This window comes from Oncorhynchus tshawytscha, linkage group LG25, assembly GCF_018296145.1.
Source record: "Oncorhynchus tshawytscha isolate Ot180627B linkage group LG25, Otsh_v2.0, whole genome shotgun sequence".
In the NCBI taxonomy this organism is placed as follows: domain Eukaryota; kingdom Metazoa; phylum Chordata; class Actinopteri; order Salmoniformes; family Salmonidae; genus Oncorhynchus; species Oncorhynchus tshawytscha.
The window spans coordinates 5,035,665-5,053,823 of NC_056453.1; the positions used below are offsets into that span (position 1 = coordinate 5,035,665).

General features: G+C 43.1%; 1 protein-coding gene across 2 annotated transcripts in view; it reads right to left on the minus strand.

Annotated features, from left to right (window-relative positions):
• The window catches only part of sema4gb (sema domain, immunoglobulin domain (Ig), transmembrane domain (TM) and short cytoplasmic domain, (semaphorin) 4Gb), a 72,886-nt gene extending 56,045 nt beyond the window's left edge, over positions 1-16,841 (minus strand). For both annotated transcript variants that reach the window (XR_002949424.2, XM_024387387.2), the window contains exon 1: positions 16,518-16,841. The gene's annotated coding sequence lies outside the window, so the exon portion shown is untranslated. The remainder of the gene's footprint in view (positions 1-16,517) is intronic.
• Positions 16,842-18,159: the final 1,318 nt, after the last annotated feature.

Below are 18,159 nucleotides of genomic sequence, written 5' to 3' on the forward strand. Positions count from 1 at the left end.
TCTATTGTTACGAGTGTACTGATTGATATAAGTGGACTCAAGTGTCAATCGGGCAACTTTTAGAAAAATATTTTAGATCTGAGTTGTGACTTGTTCACACGCGTATCTGCCCTCTCATTAGGTAGAATGTTCCCACCTGATCTCGCCTCCTCCCACCTGCCTTCTGTCTTTGTGGACTTTCGACTCCCATTGTTTATGGCAGAGACACAAGCATCTTGTAATTATATCATCCATCTCTGGCTATACTATCACGCCAGCACTAATCGCCACATCTGTTGTATGTACTTTTGTTAATTGTTCTGTTAAGTGTTCCTGTTTCCCAATTGGCTGCTCTGTAATTTTGGCCAACTGACACAGGTGATTGTGATTAGACTTGATCAAAGCCACAGTTATGCCTGTGTCTCTAGTCTTGTTCTCACTTGAGCTGTTTAGTTTTACGATAGTGTGTATTAATCTATTCTCTCAAGTGATTGGGTTGATCTACTTTTTGTGACCCACAAAGCAGAGGGAAAAGAGTTAGGCTATCACTGCTGTTGGACACTTGTTATGCAATGAATGAGGATGGATGAATGAAATTCCTTTGTTGTAAACATAGAGACCATATCCACCCCGAGAAAGCACACTTCAAATGGACCAGCAATGTCAATGAAATTATAAAAAAATCTCTTGTACCATTTCATGGTCTTGTGGAGAACATTGTAGTATCCTATCAGCGCATATGACAGGTCCACACCTCCCATGCTCTTGTTGTAGTCCTTCAGAGCAGCTGGAATGGGGACATTTTTTGTGGTCCATGTCCTGGCACCGTCCTTCACACGCCTGACGACATATCTATCTATTTCCTCTATAATTTGGGTTAAATCTGTATACCTAAACTTTGTTTTAGCTTTTCCTGATTTATTCGCCATATTTTAAATATAGAAACTTGTTGAAAATGCTATTGAATATGTACTGCTATGCACAACACCCGTGGCTCCGTCAAGTAGGATTTGCAATGTCAGAGTTTACAAAGGCTGGTCTTCAAACGTATAACCATTACATATTGCCGTTTACCTCAGCTCATTGGCTATCTTCCAAGCTAGATTTCAAGATGATCAGTGGTCATTGGTCCAGAATACAGTCAATCAATGATAGACCGGTCCTACCATTGGTGCGTAATGATGTCATTGATTGGTGTCTTCAAATCGGTTTGTTTCGGTCAATACGTCCCGGGAAAAGAACCATCAAGTATGGTTGTGTTAGTAACAACCAGAGGATTGCAATGAAACCAACCATGACTGGATAAACGTTTGTTTAGTGTGTGTAATTACCACGAAGCATCGTCCAAAGTTGAATGAGACGGAAATTATGACGCAAGCAGTTTACAAATGTTTCGTGTTAGGCTATAAAAATGGATGTTATCAAACAAAACGAACATTCACTGTGTAGTTAGGACACTTGGCATTGCCACCAGAGGAAGATCTTCAATGGTAAGCAATTTATTTTATTGTTATTTCTGACTTTCGTGACGCTAATGCTTGGTTGGAAAATGCTAGTAATACTTGTGTGTAGGGGAGCTGTCCTCAGAAAATCGCATGGTTTGCTTTTGCAGTAAAGCCTTTTTGAAATCTGACACAGCGGCTGGATTAATAAGACGGTCATCTTTTAAATGATGTAAAATACATGTATTTACTAGAATGTTTACTATAACAAATGGTGTATTTAGAATGTTAGCTCTCTGCAGTTTCACCGGATGTTGGCATGGTGGGACGTTAGCCTCTCCAACATAATCCAGGTAGAGTCAGGCATTCGCCAGGGCAGTTGTCTAGGCCCCTTAATTTTTTCAATCTTTCCTAATGACCTGCCACTGGCACTGAGTACAGCTTATGTATCTATGTACAGTATGCCGATGACTCAACATTATTCACATCAGCTACCACATCAAGTGAAATCACTGCAACAGTTAAGAAAGAACTGCAGTCCGTTTTAGAATTGGTGGCTAGAAATAAGATAGTACTAAATATTTTTTAACCTAAATGCATTGTATTTGGGATAAATCATTCACTAAACCCTAAACTGCAACTAAATATTTTACTGAATAATGTGGAAATTGAGCAGGTTGAGGAGACTAAGCTGCTTGGTATAACCCTGGATTGGCAACTGTCATGGTCAAAAGATATTGATGCAATGGTAGCTAAGATGGGGAGAGTGTTTGTGTCTCTTCACAGTCTGCGTTGTTCCATAAGGTGTAGTTGTATCTGTTTTGTATCTGATTTTGTTGCTTGCATGAGTCACATGATGTGGAATGGAGTTCCATGTTGTCATGGCTCTGTGTAGTACTGTCCGGTTTCCAGTCTGTTCTGGACTTGTTGCATGTCTTGTGGGGTATGCATGGGTGTCTGAGCTGTGTGCCAGTCATTTGAATAAACAGCTGTGTGTATGCATAGAGAAAAAAATACAAATAATTATAAGGGTCAACTCAAATATTCTGTCTAGTTATTTTGTTAGCTATTTAGCAGTCTTATGGCTTGGAGATAGAAGTTGTTCAGGAGCCTGTTGGTGTCAGACTTGATGCACCGGTACCGTTTGCCGTGCGGAAGCAGAGAGAACAGTCTATGGCTTGGGTGGCTGGAGTCTAACAATTTCCTGGGCCTTACTTTCACACTACCTGATATGAAGATCTTGGATGGCGGGGAGCTCAGCCCCAGTGAAGTACTGGGATGTCCGCAGCACCCTCTGTAGCGCCACGCGATTGGGGGCAGTGCTGTTGCCATACCAAGCAGTGATACGGCCAGTCAAAAGGCTCTCAATGGGACAGCTATAGAACTTTTTGAGGATCTGAGGGCCCATGCCAAACCTTTTCAACTCCCCAAAGGGGAAGAGACGCTGTCGCGCCTTTTTGACAACTGTGCGCGTGTGTGTTACATTTTAAGACCTTAGTGATTTGTAACCGAGGAACTTGAAGCTTTCAAGCCCACTCCTCTGCAACCCCGTCGATGTGAATAGGAGCACGTTCGCCTGTAGTCCACGATCAGCTCCTTGGTGACATTGACATTGAGGGAGAAGTTATTGTCCTGGCACCAGACTGCCAGGTCACTGACCTCCTTCCTGTAAGCTTTCTCATTGTCGCCGGTGACCAGGTCTACCACTGTTGTGTCCTCAGCACTTGATGATGGCGTTGGAGTGGGGCGTGGCCACGCAGTCATGAGTAAACGGGGAGTACAGCAAGGGGATTATGCACAAATCCCTGTGGGGCCCCCAGTGTTGAGGGTCAGTGTGGTTGAGGTGATGTTGCCTACTCTCACCACCTGGGGTCGGCCTGTCAGGAAGTCCAGGATCCAGTTGCAGAGGGAGGTGTTCCATCCCTGGGTCCTAAGCTTGGTGACAAGCTTGGAGAGGACAATGGTGTTGAACGCTGAGATGTAGTCACTGAACTGCATTCTCACATAGGTATTCCTCTAATCTAGATGGGTGAGGGCAGTATGAAGTGCAATTGAGATTATGTTGTCTATGGATCCATTGCAGCAGTATGCAAATTGGAGTGGGTCTAGGGTATCTGGGATGATGGAGTTGATGTGGGCCATAACCAGCCTTGCAAAGCACTTCATGATTACAGATCTTGTTCCACGCTGTCAGCGCAGTAGGACGTGTAATATCTGTCTTTGTCTTATCCCGTGTCTTATCCCATGTAAATAGCCAGTCTTTTTCATATATATCTTAATCTCGCTTTCTATCTACGAACTTAATATACTTTCCTGCAACCCGCCTCACCCAATGTGGTATGGATCTGCTATTTTTATTCCTTATAACTGGAACTTCCATCAGAAGCTAGCCAGCTAACTAGCTACTAGTCTTTGTTAGCCAAAGCTAGCGGTCCTCGCCTTTTTCCCCCCGGCATCAGCCAGCCTTAGCTCGGACAACAGTCCAGTCTGCATAGCGCAATATCAGAGCATATCGAACTGCTTCTCTCTACCATATCACCAGATTCCTGCCGCTCTGGATCATTACACCGGATCATTACTCTGGATCATCGCAGCTAGCTAGCTGTAACCGAGTGGCTACTGTTAGCTAATGCCTCTGTCCCGAAGCAAGCACCAGCTAGCCTTGAGCTAGCCTCAAGCTAGGCCCACATACCAGCTAATTCTAGGGCTACAATACCTCCTTTGCCAATTGGCCTGGACCCTTTATTGTCTACATGGAGCCCAGCCGATCCATCACGACTGGACTGCCGACGTGATCACCCGATCACAGGCTATTCTGTTACGATATCGCCGAAGAACCATCTACTAGCCCCGGCCAGCTAGCTTTTCTGAACGCTGTGTCCCCTGCTCGCCTAGTGTAGTAGTGACTACTGAACAGCAACCTGACTCACCTTTTGCTGCTCTTTTGACTCTATGATCACTCGGCTACACAGCTGATGCCTCCTGGACTGTTTCAATAACACGGTACCTCATTTTGTTTACCTGTCGGTCCCAGCCTCGAACTCAGGTCCTGTATGTTCCTAACTGACCCACTCTGCCCATTCATCGCCATTTACCCGTTGTTGTCTTAGCTCTCCTGTTCAACACCGGTGATTGCTTTATGCCTCTCTCTAATGTCAATATGCCTTGTCTACTGCTGTCTTAGCTAGTTTTTGTTGTTTTATTTCACTGTAGAGCCCTCAGTCCCGCTAAAAAAAACTTAAATAGCTCTTTCGTCCCACCCCACACACATGCGGAGACCTCACCTAGGTTAACTGATGCCTCCAGAGGCGAAACATCTCTCATCGTCACCCAATGTATAGGTTTACCTCCACTGTACTCACATCCTACCATACCCTTGTCTGTACATTATGCCTTGAATCTATTGTAAAGGTTAACCCAGGCCCTGTAGCCCCCAGTTCCACTCCTATTCCCCAAGCGCTTGTTGACTTCTGTAACTGTAAAAGCCTTGGTTTCATGCATGTTAACATCAGAAGCCTCCTCCCTACGTTTGTTTTTTCACTGCTTTAGCACACTCCGCCAAAACCCTGATGTCCTAGCCGTGTCTGAATCCTGGCTTAGGAAGGCCACCAAAAATTCGGAAATTTCCATCACCAACTACAACATTTTCTACCAAGATAGAACTGCCAAAAGGGGTTGAGTTGCAATCTACTGCAGAGACAGCCTGCAGAGTTCTGTCATGCTATCCAGGTCTGTGCCCAAGCAATTCGAGCTTCTACTTTTAAAAATCCACCTTTTCAGAAATAGGTCTGTCACTGTTGCCACTTGTTACGACTACCGCCCCGTAGCACTCACTTCCGTCATCATGAAGTGCTTTGAGAGACTAGTCAAGGACCATATCACCTCCACCCTACCTGACACCCTAGACCCACTCCAATTTGCTTACCGCCCAAATAGGTCCACAGACGATGCAATCTCAACCACATTGCACACTGCCCTAACCCATCTGGACAAGAGGAATACCTATGTGAGAATGCTGTTCATCGACTACAGCTCGGCATTCAACAGCATAGTACCCTCCAAGCTCGTCATCAAGCTCGAGACCCTGGGTCTCGACCCCGCCCTGTGCAACTGGGTACTGGACTTCCTGACGGGCCGCCCCCAGGTGGTGAGGGTAGGCAACAACATCTTCACCCCACTGATCCTCAACACTGGGGCCCCACAAGGGTGCGTTCTGAGCCCTCTCCTGTACTCCCTGTTCACCCACGACTGCGTGGCCACGCACGCCTCCAACTCAAGTTTGCGGACGACACAACAGTGGTAGGCTTGATTACCAACAACGACGAGACGGCCTACAGGGAGGAGGTGAGGGCCCTCGGAGTGTGGTGTCAGGAAAATAACCTCACACTCAACGTCAACAAAACTAAGGAGATGATTGTGGATTTCAGGAAACAGCAGAGGGAACACCCCCCAATCCACATCGATGGAACAGTAGTGGAGAGGGTAGTACGTTTTAAGTTCCTCGGCATACACATCACAGACAAACTGAATTGGTCCACTCACACAGACAGCATCGTGAAGAAGGCGCAGCAGCGCCTCTTCAACCTCAGGAGGCTGAAGAAATTCGGCTTGTCACCAAAAGCACTCACAAACTTCTACAGATGCACAATCGAGAGCATCCTGGCGGGCTGTATCACCGCCTGGTACGGCAACTGCTCCGCCCACAACCGTAAGGCTCTCCAGAGGGTAGTGAGGTCTGCACAACGCATCACCGGGGGCAAACTACCTGCCCTCCAGGACACCTACACCACCCGATGTTACAGGAAGGCCATAAAGATCATCAAGGACAACAACCACCTGAGCCACTGCCTGTTCACCCCGCTATCATCCAGAAGGCAAGGTCAGTACAGGTGCATTAAAGCTGGGACCGAGAGACTGAAAAACAGCTTCTATCTCAAGGCCATCAGACTGTTAAACAGCCACCACTAACATTGAGTGGCTGCTGCCAACACACTGACTCAACTCCAGCCACTTTAATAATGGGAATTGATGGGAAATGATGTAAAATATATCACTAGCCACTTTAAACAATGCTACCTAATATAATGTTTACATACCCTACATTATTCATCTCATATGTATACGTATATACTGTACTCTATATCATCTACTGCATCCTTATGTAATACATATATCACTAGCCACTTTAACTATGCCACTTTGTTTACATACTCATCTCATATGTATATACTGTACTCGATACCATCTACTGTATCTTGCCTATGCTGCTCTGTACCATCACTCATTCATATATCTTTATGTACATATTCTTTATCCCCTTACACTGTGTATAAGACAGTAGTTTTGGAATTGTTAGTTAGATTACTTGTTGGTTATTACTGCATTGTCGGAACTAGAAGCACACGCATTTCGCTACACTCGCATTAACATCTGCTAACCATGTGTATGTGACAAATAAAATTTGATTTGATTTATAGACCCCCCTCAGCCCACAGCTCTGCCCTGGACATTACATGTGAATTAATCGCCCCCCTATTTATCTTCAGAGGACCATATCACCTCCAACCTACCTGACACCCTAGACCCAGTCCAATTTGCTTACCGCCCCAATAGGTCCACAGACGACGCAATCGCCATCACACTGCACACTGCCCTAACCCATCTGGACAAGAGGAATAACTATGTGAGAATGCTGTTCATCGACTACAGCTCAGCATTTAACACCATATTACCATCCAAACTCATCATTAGGCTCGAGACCCTGGGTCTCGACCCCGCCCTGTGCAACTGGGTCCTGGACTTCCTGATGGGCCGCCCCCAGGTGGTGAGGGTAGATAACAACATCTCCACCCCGCTGATCCTCAACACTGGGTCCCCACAAGGGTGCGTTCTCAGCCCTCTCCACGACTGCGTGACCATACACGCCTCCAACTCAATCATCAAGTTTGCAGACGACACTACAGTGGTAGGCTTGATTACCAACAACGACGAGACGGCCTACAGGGAGGAGGTGAGGGCCCTCTGAGTGTGGTGTCAGGAAAATGACCTCACACGCAATGTCAACAAAACAAAGGAGATGATCGTGGACTTCAGGAAACAGCAGAGGGAGCAGCCTCCTATCTACATTGACGGGACAGTAGTGGAGAGGGTGGAGAGTTTTTTAAAGTTCCTCGGCATACACACCACGGACAAACTGAAATGGTCCACCCACACAGACAGCGTGGTGAAGAAGGCGCAGAATGTTGTTTCCTCCGACACATTGGTGCAGCTGGCTTCCGGGTTAAGCGAGCGGGTGTTAAGAAGCGCGGTTTGGCGGGTCATGTTTGGGGGATGCATGGCTCAACCTTTGCCTCTCCCGAGCCCGTTGGTGAATTGCAGAGATGAGACAAGATCATAATCATGAAATTGGGGAGAAAAAGGGTGTAAAAATTACAACAACAAAAAAGAGCGATATAAACTGGTACTTTTTGGGGGTTCGAACCAGTTCAGAACTTTATTTTGCTTGTTGGAACATAGGAACTAAAGAAAAAAAATAGTGGTTCGAAACAAACCCTGGTATAAAGCATATCCTTTGAACACAATGAACATTTAGCATGTTCACCAATAGCCCTATCTGACACATTGCACCCAACAACAAACAACATTGAGTATGGTTTCATGCATGCAATAATGCAATTATTAATATAATTGATTAATATAATTAAAATGTTTACATGCTTTGCAAGAAGAATGATTTCCCTAATAATCCTGTTTACATGGACACATCTGAAATCAGGCTACCCGATGGCACTCTGATAAATGCAGAAAATCACCAATCAAAATAAACATTTTAACACAGCGACCATGTTATTTTCGGGAAGCGTACTTGATCCTGAGTTCGGACATACAAGGTTTGCATGTGAAAACTACTTCTAAGACGCATACATTCAGTTGTTCCGAAATGACTTTACTTGCGCTAAAGAGGGAGGCTCGTTCGGCTGGTGTTAGCACATGCGCAGATCAAATACCCAGCTGAAATGCCGATTAAGGTGTTTACATGTCCTAAGAATTCGAAAGATTGCTCAGTTTTAATCGGCGTATGTTTACTTTGATTTTGACGTTACACTGATTAAGATAAGCAGTAAGGTGTTTACATTACTATTGCATAATCAGCCTACTACCATAATCAGTTTAATATCTAATTATTACTGTGCATGTAAACATACTCACTGTCACAACATTACCACAACACAGTAATAGAGGCACATTAACAATTATGTCACATTGACGGAGAGGGGTTTCAGATTTTTTCAGTAAAATATCCAACTGAATAAAAGGTTTATTTTTAAAACCAAAGCCAATCCAGATAAGGGCAGTAAAAGGCTATTGAATAGTCATGACACAAGGTAATTTCCTTCTCAGTGTTGGAAAAGCAGCTACTCTCTGTCATTTGAACCCTGAGGGTACAGAACTGAATAAACTATTGGTGATCCACAAACATGAAGAGGATGACACTGGATCCCCATTTTGATGTGATTTCCACCCTAACTCACAACAACCCTCCATCTCCGGTGTCACCTTGAATCAGTGTCCATGAGTTACAGGGTCACAGAGTTCAGGTTGCTTATCATCATCACTTCTGGTGCTCCATACTATATTACCTCTTATAAACTGGGTGGTTTGAGCCCTGAATGGTGATTAGCTGACAGCCATGGTATATCAGACCGTATACCATGGGTATGACTAAACATTTATTTTTACTGCTCTAATTACATTGGTAACCAGTTTATAATAGTAATAAGGAACCTCACGGGTTTGTGATACAGTTGGGGAAGTTCTCCCACTTAAAAAGATGAGAGGCCTGTAATTTTCATCATAGGTACACTTCAACTATGACAGACAAAATGAGGTAAAAAAATCCAGAAAATCACATTTTTTTAATGAATTTATTTGCAAATTATGGTGGAAAATAAGTATTTGATCACCTACAAACAAGCAAGATTTCTGGCTCTCACAGACCTGTAACTTCTTCTTTAAGAGGCTCCTCTGTCCTCCACTCGTTACCTGTATTAATGGCACCTGTTTGAACTTGTTATCAGTATAAAAGACACCTGTTCACGACCTCAAACAGTCACACTCCAAACTCCACTATGGCCAAGACCAAAGAGCTGTCAAAGGACACCAGAAACAAAATTGTAGACCTGCACCAGGCTGGGAAGACTGAATCTGCAATAGGTAAGCAGCTTGGTTTGAAGAAATCAACTGTGGGAGCAATTATTAGGAAATGGAAGACATACAAGACCACTGATAATCTCCCTCGATCTGGGGCTCCACGCAAGATCTCACCCCGTGGGGTCAAAATGATCACAAGAACGGTGAGCAAAAATCCCAGAACCACACGGGGGGACCTAGTGAATGACCTGCAGAGAGCTGGGACCAAAGTAAAAAATCCTACCATCAGTAACACACTACGCCGCCAGGGACTCAAATCCTGCAGTGCCAGACGTGTCCCCCTGCTTAAGCCAGTACATGTCCAGGCCCGTCTGAAGTTTGCTAGAGAGCATTTGGATGATCCAGAAGAAGATTGACATTCTCCCATATGGTCAGATGAAACCAAAATAGAACTTCTTGGTAAAAACTCAACTCGTCGTGTTTGGAGGACAAAGAATGCTGAGTTGCATCCAAAGAACACCATACCTACTGTGATGCATGGGGGTGGAAACATCATGCTTTGGGGCTGTTTTTCTGCAAAGGGACCAGGACGACTGATCCATGTAAAGGAAAGAATGAATGGGGCCATGTATCGTGAGATTTTGAGTGAAAACCTCCTTCCATCAGCAAGTGCAAGAAGCATTTCAAGGTCCTGGAGTGGCCTAGCCAGTCTCCAGATCTCAACCCCATAGAAAATCTTTGGAGGGAGTTGAAAGTCTGTGTTGCCCAGCAACAGCCCCAAAACATCACTGCTCTAGAGGAGATCTGCATGGAGGAATGGGCCAAAATACCAGCAACAGTGTGTGAAAACCTTGTGAAGACTTACAGAAAATGTTTGACATCTGTCATTGCCAACAAAGGGTATATAACAAAGTATTGAGATAAACTTTTGTTATTGACCAAATACTTATTTTCCACCATAATCTGCAAATAAATCCATTAAAAATCCTACAATGTGATTTTCTGGAATTTTTCCCCCTCATTTTGTCTGTCATAGTTGAAATGTACCTATGATGAAAATTACAGGCCTCTCATCTTTTTAAGTGGGAGAACTTGGACAATTGGTGGCTGACTAAATACTTTTTTGCCCCACTGTATATGGCCAATATAGGTCAAGTTAAAATGTACAGTGCATGGCTTCCCGAAGGTCTTACTAATTTCTACCTGTCCTGATGGAGTGCTTCATATAATTAATTACGGCTAAGGGCTGTATCCAGGCACTCCGCGATGCGTCGTTCATAAGAACAGCCCTTAGCAGTGGTATATTGGCCATATACCACACCTCCTCTGGCCTTATTGCTTCACTCCATCAGGACATGTAGAAATTAGCAAGACCTTCTGGAAGACATTCACTGTACATTTTAACTTGACCTATAAATTGGGGATTATGTGCCTTATATTGTAACAATGGAAAGCTTCCATATACTGCAGCATCAGTTTGTCCCAGCTCTAAGTTGTCACCATGCGTATTTGCTGGACTCGGCCGCAACTGTCACTGCGGACGGGGGGACATGATCCCCCCCACATTCTGAAAATGCATTTTGGTCCCCAACAGTTTCACTGCACTGTGATACAAAAAGCGGCATCGGTGTGCTTTAGGACCATGCGGATGCCTCAGAGCTATTGGGTAGGCTGTTTGGCGAATCAACAGGCTGGATTTCAAACCACGCGGACACCACAGAGCGTGCCAACAGAGACAGCTGTGGTCTGTGTGTGTGGTGCTTTTTCTCAGCATTGTAAAAGCATGCAGACCAGAAACTGGCTACTCTTCATTTGACTGACGTAGCTGGCAAGGTAACTGCTGTTTGACTTAACAGAAAAATTGATTTATTCCCAGTGCTGAGTTAGTAGTGTAACTGCCTTGAAACGTGTCAGTTACACATGTTTCATCCCCTCTCGACTGAAGTTCTGTCTGAAGTGAATTAACTAGCTAGCAATTAGCTACCACAGCCAGTTTAGCTATAGCCTCTAGTTTTCTGTAAGGTAACAGTATCTAACAGCTGTTGTGTGTATGGACATGTTTTGTAGCCTTTGTTTTGTCCTGTTTCAACAGAAGTAAAGTAACTTGGCTAGTTTTCGGCAGTTGATGAACCATTAGAGCTAGCCAAAAGTTAGCTAACGTTAGCTAGCTAGCTAGCAAGCTTACAATCCCTAGCTGCTGGGCTGCTAAGTCCTGGCACTGGGGGTCTGCCATACTCTTGGTTATCACTCTGGCCTTGGCCTAACACACCTGAAACCAATAATGAATGTTGCACTAAGATCTTAAAGCTGAGTGGGATGTGTTGGGTTGGGGCACTGCAGGGTGGTGGACCTCTAGGGTCAATTAAGCATTTTTTTTCTTTTGGCTCTATAGTCCAAAAGTGAGGATTTTAAATCAAACAATGATTGTGAAATTAAAGTGCAGACCCTGAGCATGAATTTGAGGGTATTTTAATCGATATCGAGGGAACCGTTTAAAAATTATAGCCCTTTTTGTACATTTTAGGAGAGCAAAAGTATTGGGATAAATGAACTTGTATGTGTATTAAAGTAGTTAAAAGTTAAGTATTAAGTCCTCCGTTCATAGCAGGCATTGACTACATCAAGCTTGTGACTACAAATTTGTTGAATCTATTTGTTTTGGATGCATTTCAGATTATTTTGTGCCCAATAGAAATGAATGGTAAATAATGTATTATGTCATTTTGGAGTCACTTTCATTGTAAATCTGAATAGAAAATGTTTCTTAACACTTCTACATTAATATGCATGATACCATGATTACGGATAATCCTGAATGAATCATGACTAATGATAAGAGAGAAAGTTAGACGCACAAATTTCATACCCCTAAAACTAACTTCTCACCACTACAATAACAGAGGAGGTTAGCATTTTTGGGGGATATGATATTTGTGCATCTATACCTTTCTCACTCATCATTATTCACGATTCATAGATGTTTATCCATAATCATGGTAGCAACCACATTCATGTAAAAGTATTTAGAAACATTATATTCTTTTTACAATAAAAGTGAACCCAAAATGACCCCAAAAGGGTAATATTACAGTACCAGCCAAACGTTTGGACACATTCATGGGTTTTTCTTTATTTTTACTGTTTTCTACATTGTAGAATAAAAGTGAAGACATTAAAAATATGAAATAATACATGGAATCATGTAGTAACCAAAATAGTGTTAAACAAATCAAAAGATATTTTAGATTCTTCAAAGAAGACACCCTTTGCCTTGATGACAGCTTTGCACACTCTTAGCATTCTCTCAACCTGCTTCACCTGGAATGCTTTTCTAACAGTCTTGAAGGATTTCACACATATGCTGAGCACATGTTGGCTGCTTTTCCTTCACACTGCGGTCCAACGAATCCCAAACCATTTGAATTCGGTTGAGATCGGGTGATTGTGCAGGCCAGGTCATCTGATGCAGCACTCCATCAATCTCCTTCTTGGTCAAATAGCCCATACACAGCCTGGGGGTGTGTTGGGTCATTGTCCTGTTGAAAAACAAATTATAGTCCCACTAAGCGCAAACCAGATGGGATGGCGTATTGCTGCAGAACGCTGTGGTAGACATGCTTGTTAAGTGTGCCTTGAATTCTCAATAAATCACTGACAGTGTCACCAGCAAAGCACCCCCACAGCATCACACCTTCTCCTCCATGCTTCACGGTGGGAACCACACATGTGGAGATCATCCGTTCACCTACTCTCACAAAGTCAAGGTGCTGGGGAACCAAAAAACTCAAATTTGGACTCATCAGAACAAAGGACAGTTTTCCACCATTCTAATGTCCATTGCTGGTGTTTCTTGGCCCAATCAAGTCTCTTCTTCTTATTGCTGTCCTTTAGTAGCGGTTTATTTGCAGAAATTCAACCATGAAGGCCTGATTCACGCAGTCTCCTCTGAACAGTTGATGTTGAGGTGTGTCTGTTACAATTTTCCGGATTGACTGACCTTTATGTCTAAAGCAATGATGGACTGACGTTTCTATTTGCTTATTTGACCAGTTCTTGCCATAATATGGACTTGGTCTTTTGCCAATCTTCTGTATACCATCCCTGCTTTGTCACAACACAACTCATTGGCTCAAACGCATTAAGAAGGAAAGAAATTCCACAAATTAACTTTTAACAAGGAACACTTGTTAATTGAAATGCATTCCAGGTGACTACCCCATGAAGCTGGTTGAGAGAATGCCAAGAGTGTGCAAAACTGTCAAAGGCAAAGGGTGGCTACTTTGAAGAATATCAAACACTTTTTTGGTTGCTACATGATTCCATATGTGTTATTTCATAGTTTGATGTGTTCACTATTATTAGAAAATAGTACAAATAAAGAAAAACTGTTGAATGAGTTGTTGTTCAAACTTTTGACTGGTACTGTAGATTGTGTAGAAACCAGGAAATTAGCTTTAGATGACCCAAAACAAATCTGAGGCAGGACACCCTGCCCCCCTGCGAGGTTATGTCCCCTCCACTTCTAAAACCAAAGTCGCGCCCCTGGCTGGACTGGTGAGTTGTCCTCTTCAGAATGTACCTGTATTCCAAAGGCTCATGTCATGAATAATGACTAATGAAGTAATCTACTATAATGGCCTTGCTCAGTCCACTAATACTTGAAGAGAGCACCAAAGGCAGTTTCCAGTGTGAAATCAATTTGTTACCAGTCCTAAACACACACACAAACACACAGCAAGGGTGCAGTTGATGGGAACATCTAGCAAACCAAAGGTTGTGTGTTCAAATCTCATCATGGACAACTTTAGCACTACTTTTTAGCTACTTTGCAATTACCTAGTATGTTAGCTAACCTTCCCCTAACCTGAACAATTTTAGCTAATCATTCACCTAACTCTAACCTTAACCCTAACCCTAACCCTAACCTTTACCCCTAACCCCTAGAGCTAGCTAACGTTAGTCACAACAAACTGGAATTAGTAACATCAAATCCAATTTTATTTGTCACATGCGCCAAATACAAAACAATGCTTACCTACAGGCCCTTAACCAACAATGCAGTTCAATAAATAGTTAAAAAAATATTTACTAAATAAACTAAAGTAAAAAATGAAAAGTAACACAGTAAAATGACATAACAATAACGAGGCTATATACAGGGGGTACCAGTACAATGTGCGGGGGTACAGGCTAGGCGAGGTAGTTTGTACATGTAGATTGGGGTAAAGTGACTATGCATAGATAATAAACAGCGAGTAAATGTAAATGTAAATAGTTTGGGTGGCCATTTGATTAATTGTTCATCAGTCTTATAGCTTGGGGTCAGAAGCTGTTAAGGGGCCTTTTGGACCTAGACTTGGTGCTCCGGTACTGCTTGCCGTGCGGTAGCAGAGAGAACTGTCTATGACTTGGGTGACTAGAGTCTTTGACAATTTTCCGTGCCTTCCTCTGACAATTTTCCGTGCCTTCCTCTGACACAGCCAAGTATATAGGTCCTGGATGGCAGGAAGCTTGGTCCCAGTGATGTACTGGGCCGTACGCATCACACTCTGTAGCGCCTTACGGTCGGATGCCGAGCAGTTGCCATACCAGATGGTGATGCAACTGGTCAGGATGCTCTCGATGGTGCAGCTGTAGAACTTTTTGAGGATCTGGGGACCCATGCCAAATCTTTTCAGTCTCCTGAGGGGGAAGTTTTGTCGTGCCATCTTCACGACTGTCTTGATGTGTTTGGACCATGATAGATCGTTGGTGATGTGGACACCAAGGAACTTGAAACTCTCGACCCGCTCCACTACAGCCCATTTCATGTTAATGGGGCCTGTTCAGTCCTCCTATTCCTGTAGTCCACGATCATCTCCTTTGTCTTGCTCACATTGAGGCAGAGGTTGTTGTCCAGGCACCACACTGCCAGGTCTCTGACCTCCTCCCTATAGGCTGTCGCATTGTTGTCGGTGATCAGGGCTACCACTGTTTTGTCGTCAGCAAACTTAATGATGGTGTTGGAGTCGTGCTTTTTCACGCTGTTGTTGATGAACAGGGAGTACATTTACATTTCGCAAATTCATAACATATTGTACGTTTAGCAAATTTGTGAACATATGGACGAATTGCAATTCATAACATATTGTACGAATTGCAATTTGTAAGATATACAAATTGTAATTCGTAACTTATCATACGAAATAGATGATGGATCCACAAATGCATTATTACATACCATATGAAGTGTCAGATATCATAGAAACGTAACATATCATACTAAATGGAGTATCTTGGATTAGACTAGAATAATAGGACATGCTCTGAAACCAAGTTGAAATATTTTGCCTCACCATTGCTTGTTCTAGTGAACATAAACTGACCTATATGGCTTTGCCTATTAGAAAACTTCAACAGCAATGCACTGTATATGGCCAGGAAAATGTTGCTTATAGATAAGTAAACTCGAGTGCTATATATGCTCTCAATATCATAGCAAGTTTGTAGGATAAATATTTTACATTATGACCGAGATCAGACAAAACCGTCATGGGCTTCATTTGCATCCCAGCACCTAATTGTACACATCGCAACATAAGTTCGGATCATTCTGCCACGCGCGCAAGCGTTGTCTTATGTTATTATTACCCATTTTCAGAGTAGCCTACCGATAATAACCATGCAATGTGCTCTGTCTGAAATAAATGATCCTATTTAGCCTAGTACACCACCGCGACGCAATACACATTTCCACAATGTTACGTGTCTGACGAACACTGCAGCATTTTAAAAATACTTAAAGCGCTTTCTCACACACCTTCACCTGCCTGCGATTTGTCATTTAACTCACACCCCATTCAAGACTGAATAGGTCAACTGAACGAAATAGAATACAGAGCACTGTACAGTAGGCTACAGTACAGTACAGTTAGTCTACTGTATTTACAACGTTGTAAACCTTACCTTGCAAATGTTCTACGAAACTAGAGAATACTCTTCTATAGAATCATTATTTGTGAGTCCCCGCGTGGTGTTGGAGTGATGCGCAGTCCAGCGCGCATATGCCAGCCTCTGCTCTGTCAAACCAGCATATTGCGCATGCATATGTCTATTCTAGTCCCCACACCGGTGTCGCGCTCACGCTCTCTCGCTTTCTCAATACATGCGCAAATGGTTTCAAATTAGAATGTTAATCAATCCCTTCTTGCCATTGTAAACAATTATCTCTATGCTCATATCCTTGCTACTTCTGACATGGTAACATGCAACTCATTGGTCAGATGTGTCCCTACACATAGGTTGAAATGTGGGTTTCCGAGTGGCGCAGCAATCTAAGACACTGCATCTTAGTGCTAGAGGCGTCACTACAGACCCTGGTTTGATTCCAGGCTGTATCACAACCGGCTGTGATTGGGAGTCCCATAGGGTGGCACACCCAGGTTAGGGTTTGACAGGGGTAGACCGCCATTGTAACCAATCATTTGTTCTTAACTGACTTGCCTAGTTAAAAAAACATGATATTTGAATTGGTGTGACTTAATGTGCACCTGATGTGGAAAGCCTTTATACAATTCTAATAGCTTCCTACGATTGTATATTCAAATCGATATAATAAATGTTTTATGCGTGCGTGTGTGTGGCAACAAATTAATTTCACACAGGTTATACAGGAAACTTACTTTATCATAATAAAGATGCACTCCTGCACTCACATCGACTTAGCACCACCTGTTGGGGGACCATGGGAGTTGAAGTGATATCAGGGTCCAAATGTAAAAAATGTTTTGTAAGGTCCTAGGAATCATGTTAAACCCTGTTTTTAAAACCCCAGCTCAGAGTAGGTTTTAGGACGAAGTTAAGACACTGCCTAGACAAACTCTGAGCAAAGAGTAAAATCAACTCCTAAAAGTTTCTCACTGGTAATCGCACAGTTTGAGGTACCGCAAAGGGAAGATAGAGATGACGCTCATTGACACTGTTGCAAATTATGGAAAATAACCAATAACCAATGAGGCACCGCCAGCTGTGAACCCTATAGCACGCTTAAAACAACCACAGTGAACGTGACTGTACATCAAATGTTGTAATGGTAAAACGTTTGATATCATTTTTTCATTCATCTTAATTATTGCCTAATATGTTGGCATGCATAACCTTTATTATAAAAATTTTTTTTACCAAATCTGATGGTTGTCAAAATTCTGATAAATCAACAGGCTACTCGTCACTCCCGTTTGATAACTCTAAATAGCTTTGGCACAGTTACACGGAACCCAAACCGGCTGCCATGCGCCATTGTGCATACATTTATTCCCCAGAAATAGGAATGACTTCTATTTTAGCCCTTGGCATCGCTGTCACGCCCTGACCTTAGTATTCTTTGTTTTCTTTATTATTTTGGTTAGGGTCAGGGTGTGACAAGGGTGATATGTGTTTTTGTACTGTCTAGGGGTTTTGTATGTTTTATGGGGTTGTTTACTATCTAGGTGTTTTGTATGTCTATGGTTGCCTAGATTGGTTCTCAATCAGAGGCAACTGTTTATCGTCATCTCTGATTGGGAACCATATTTAGGTGGCCATATTCTTTGGGTAATTCGTGGGTCAT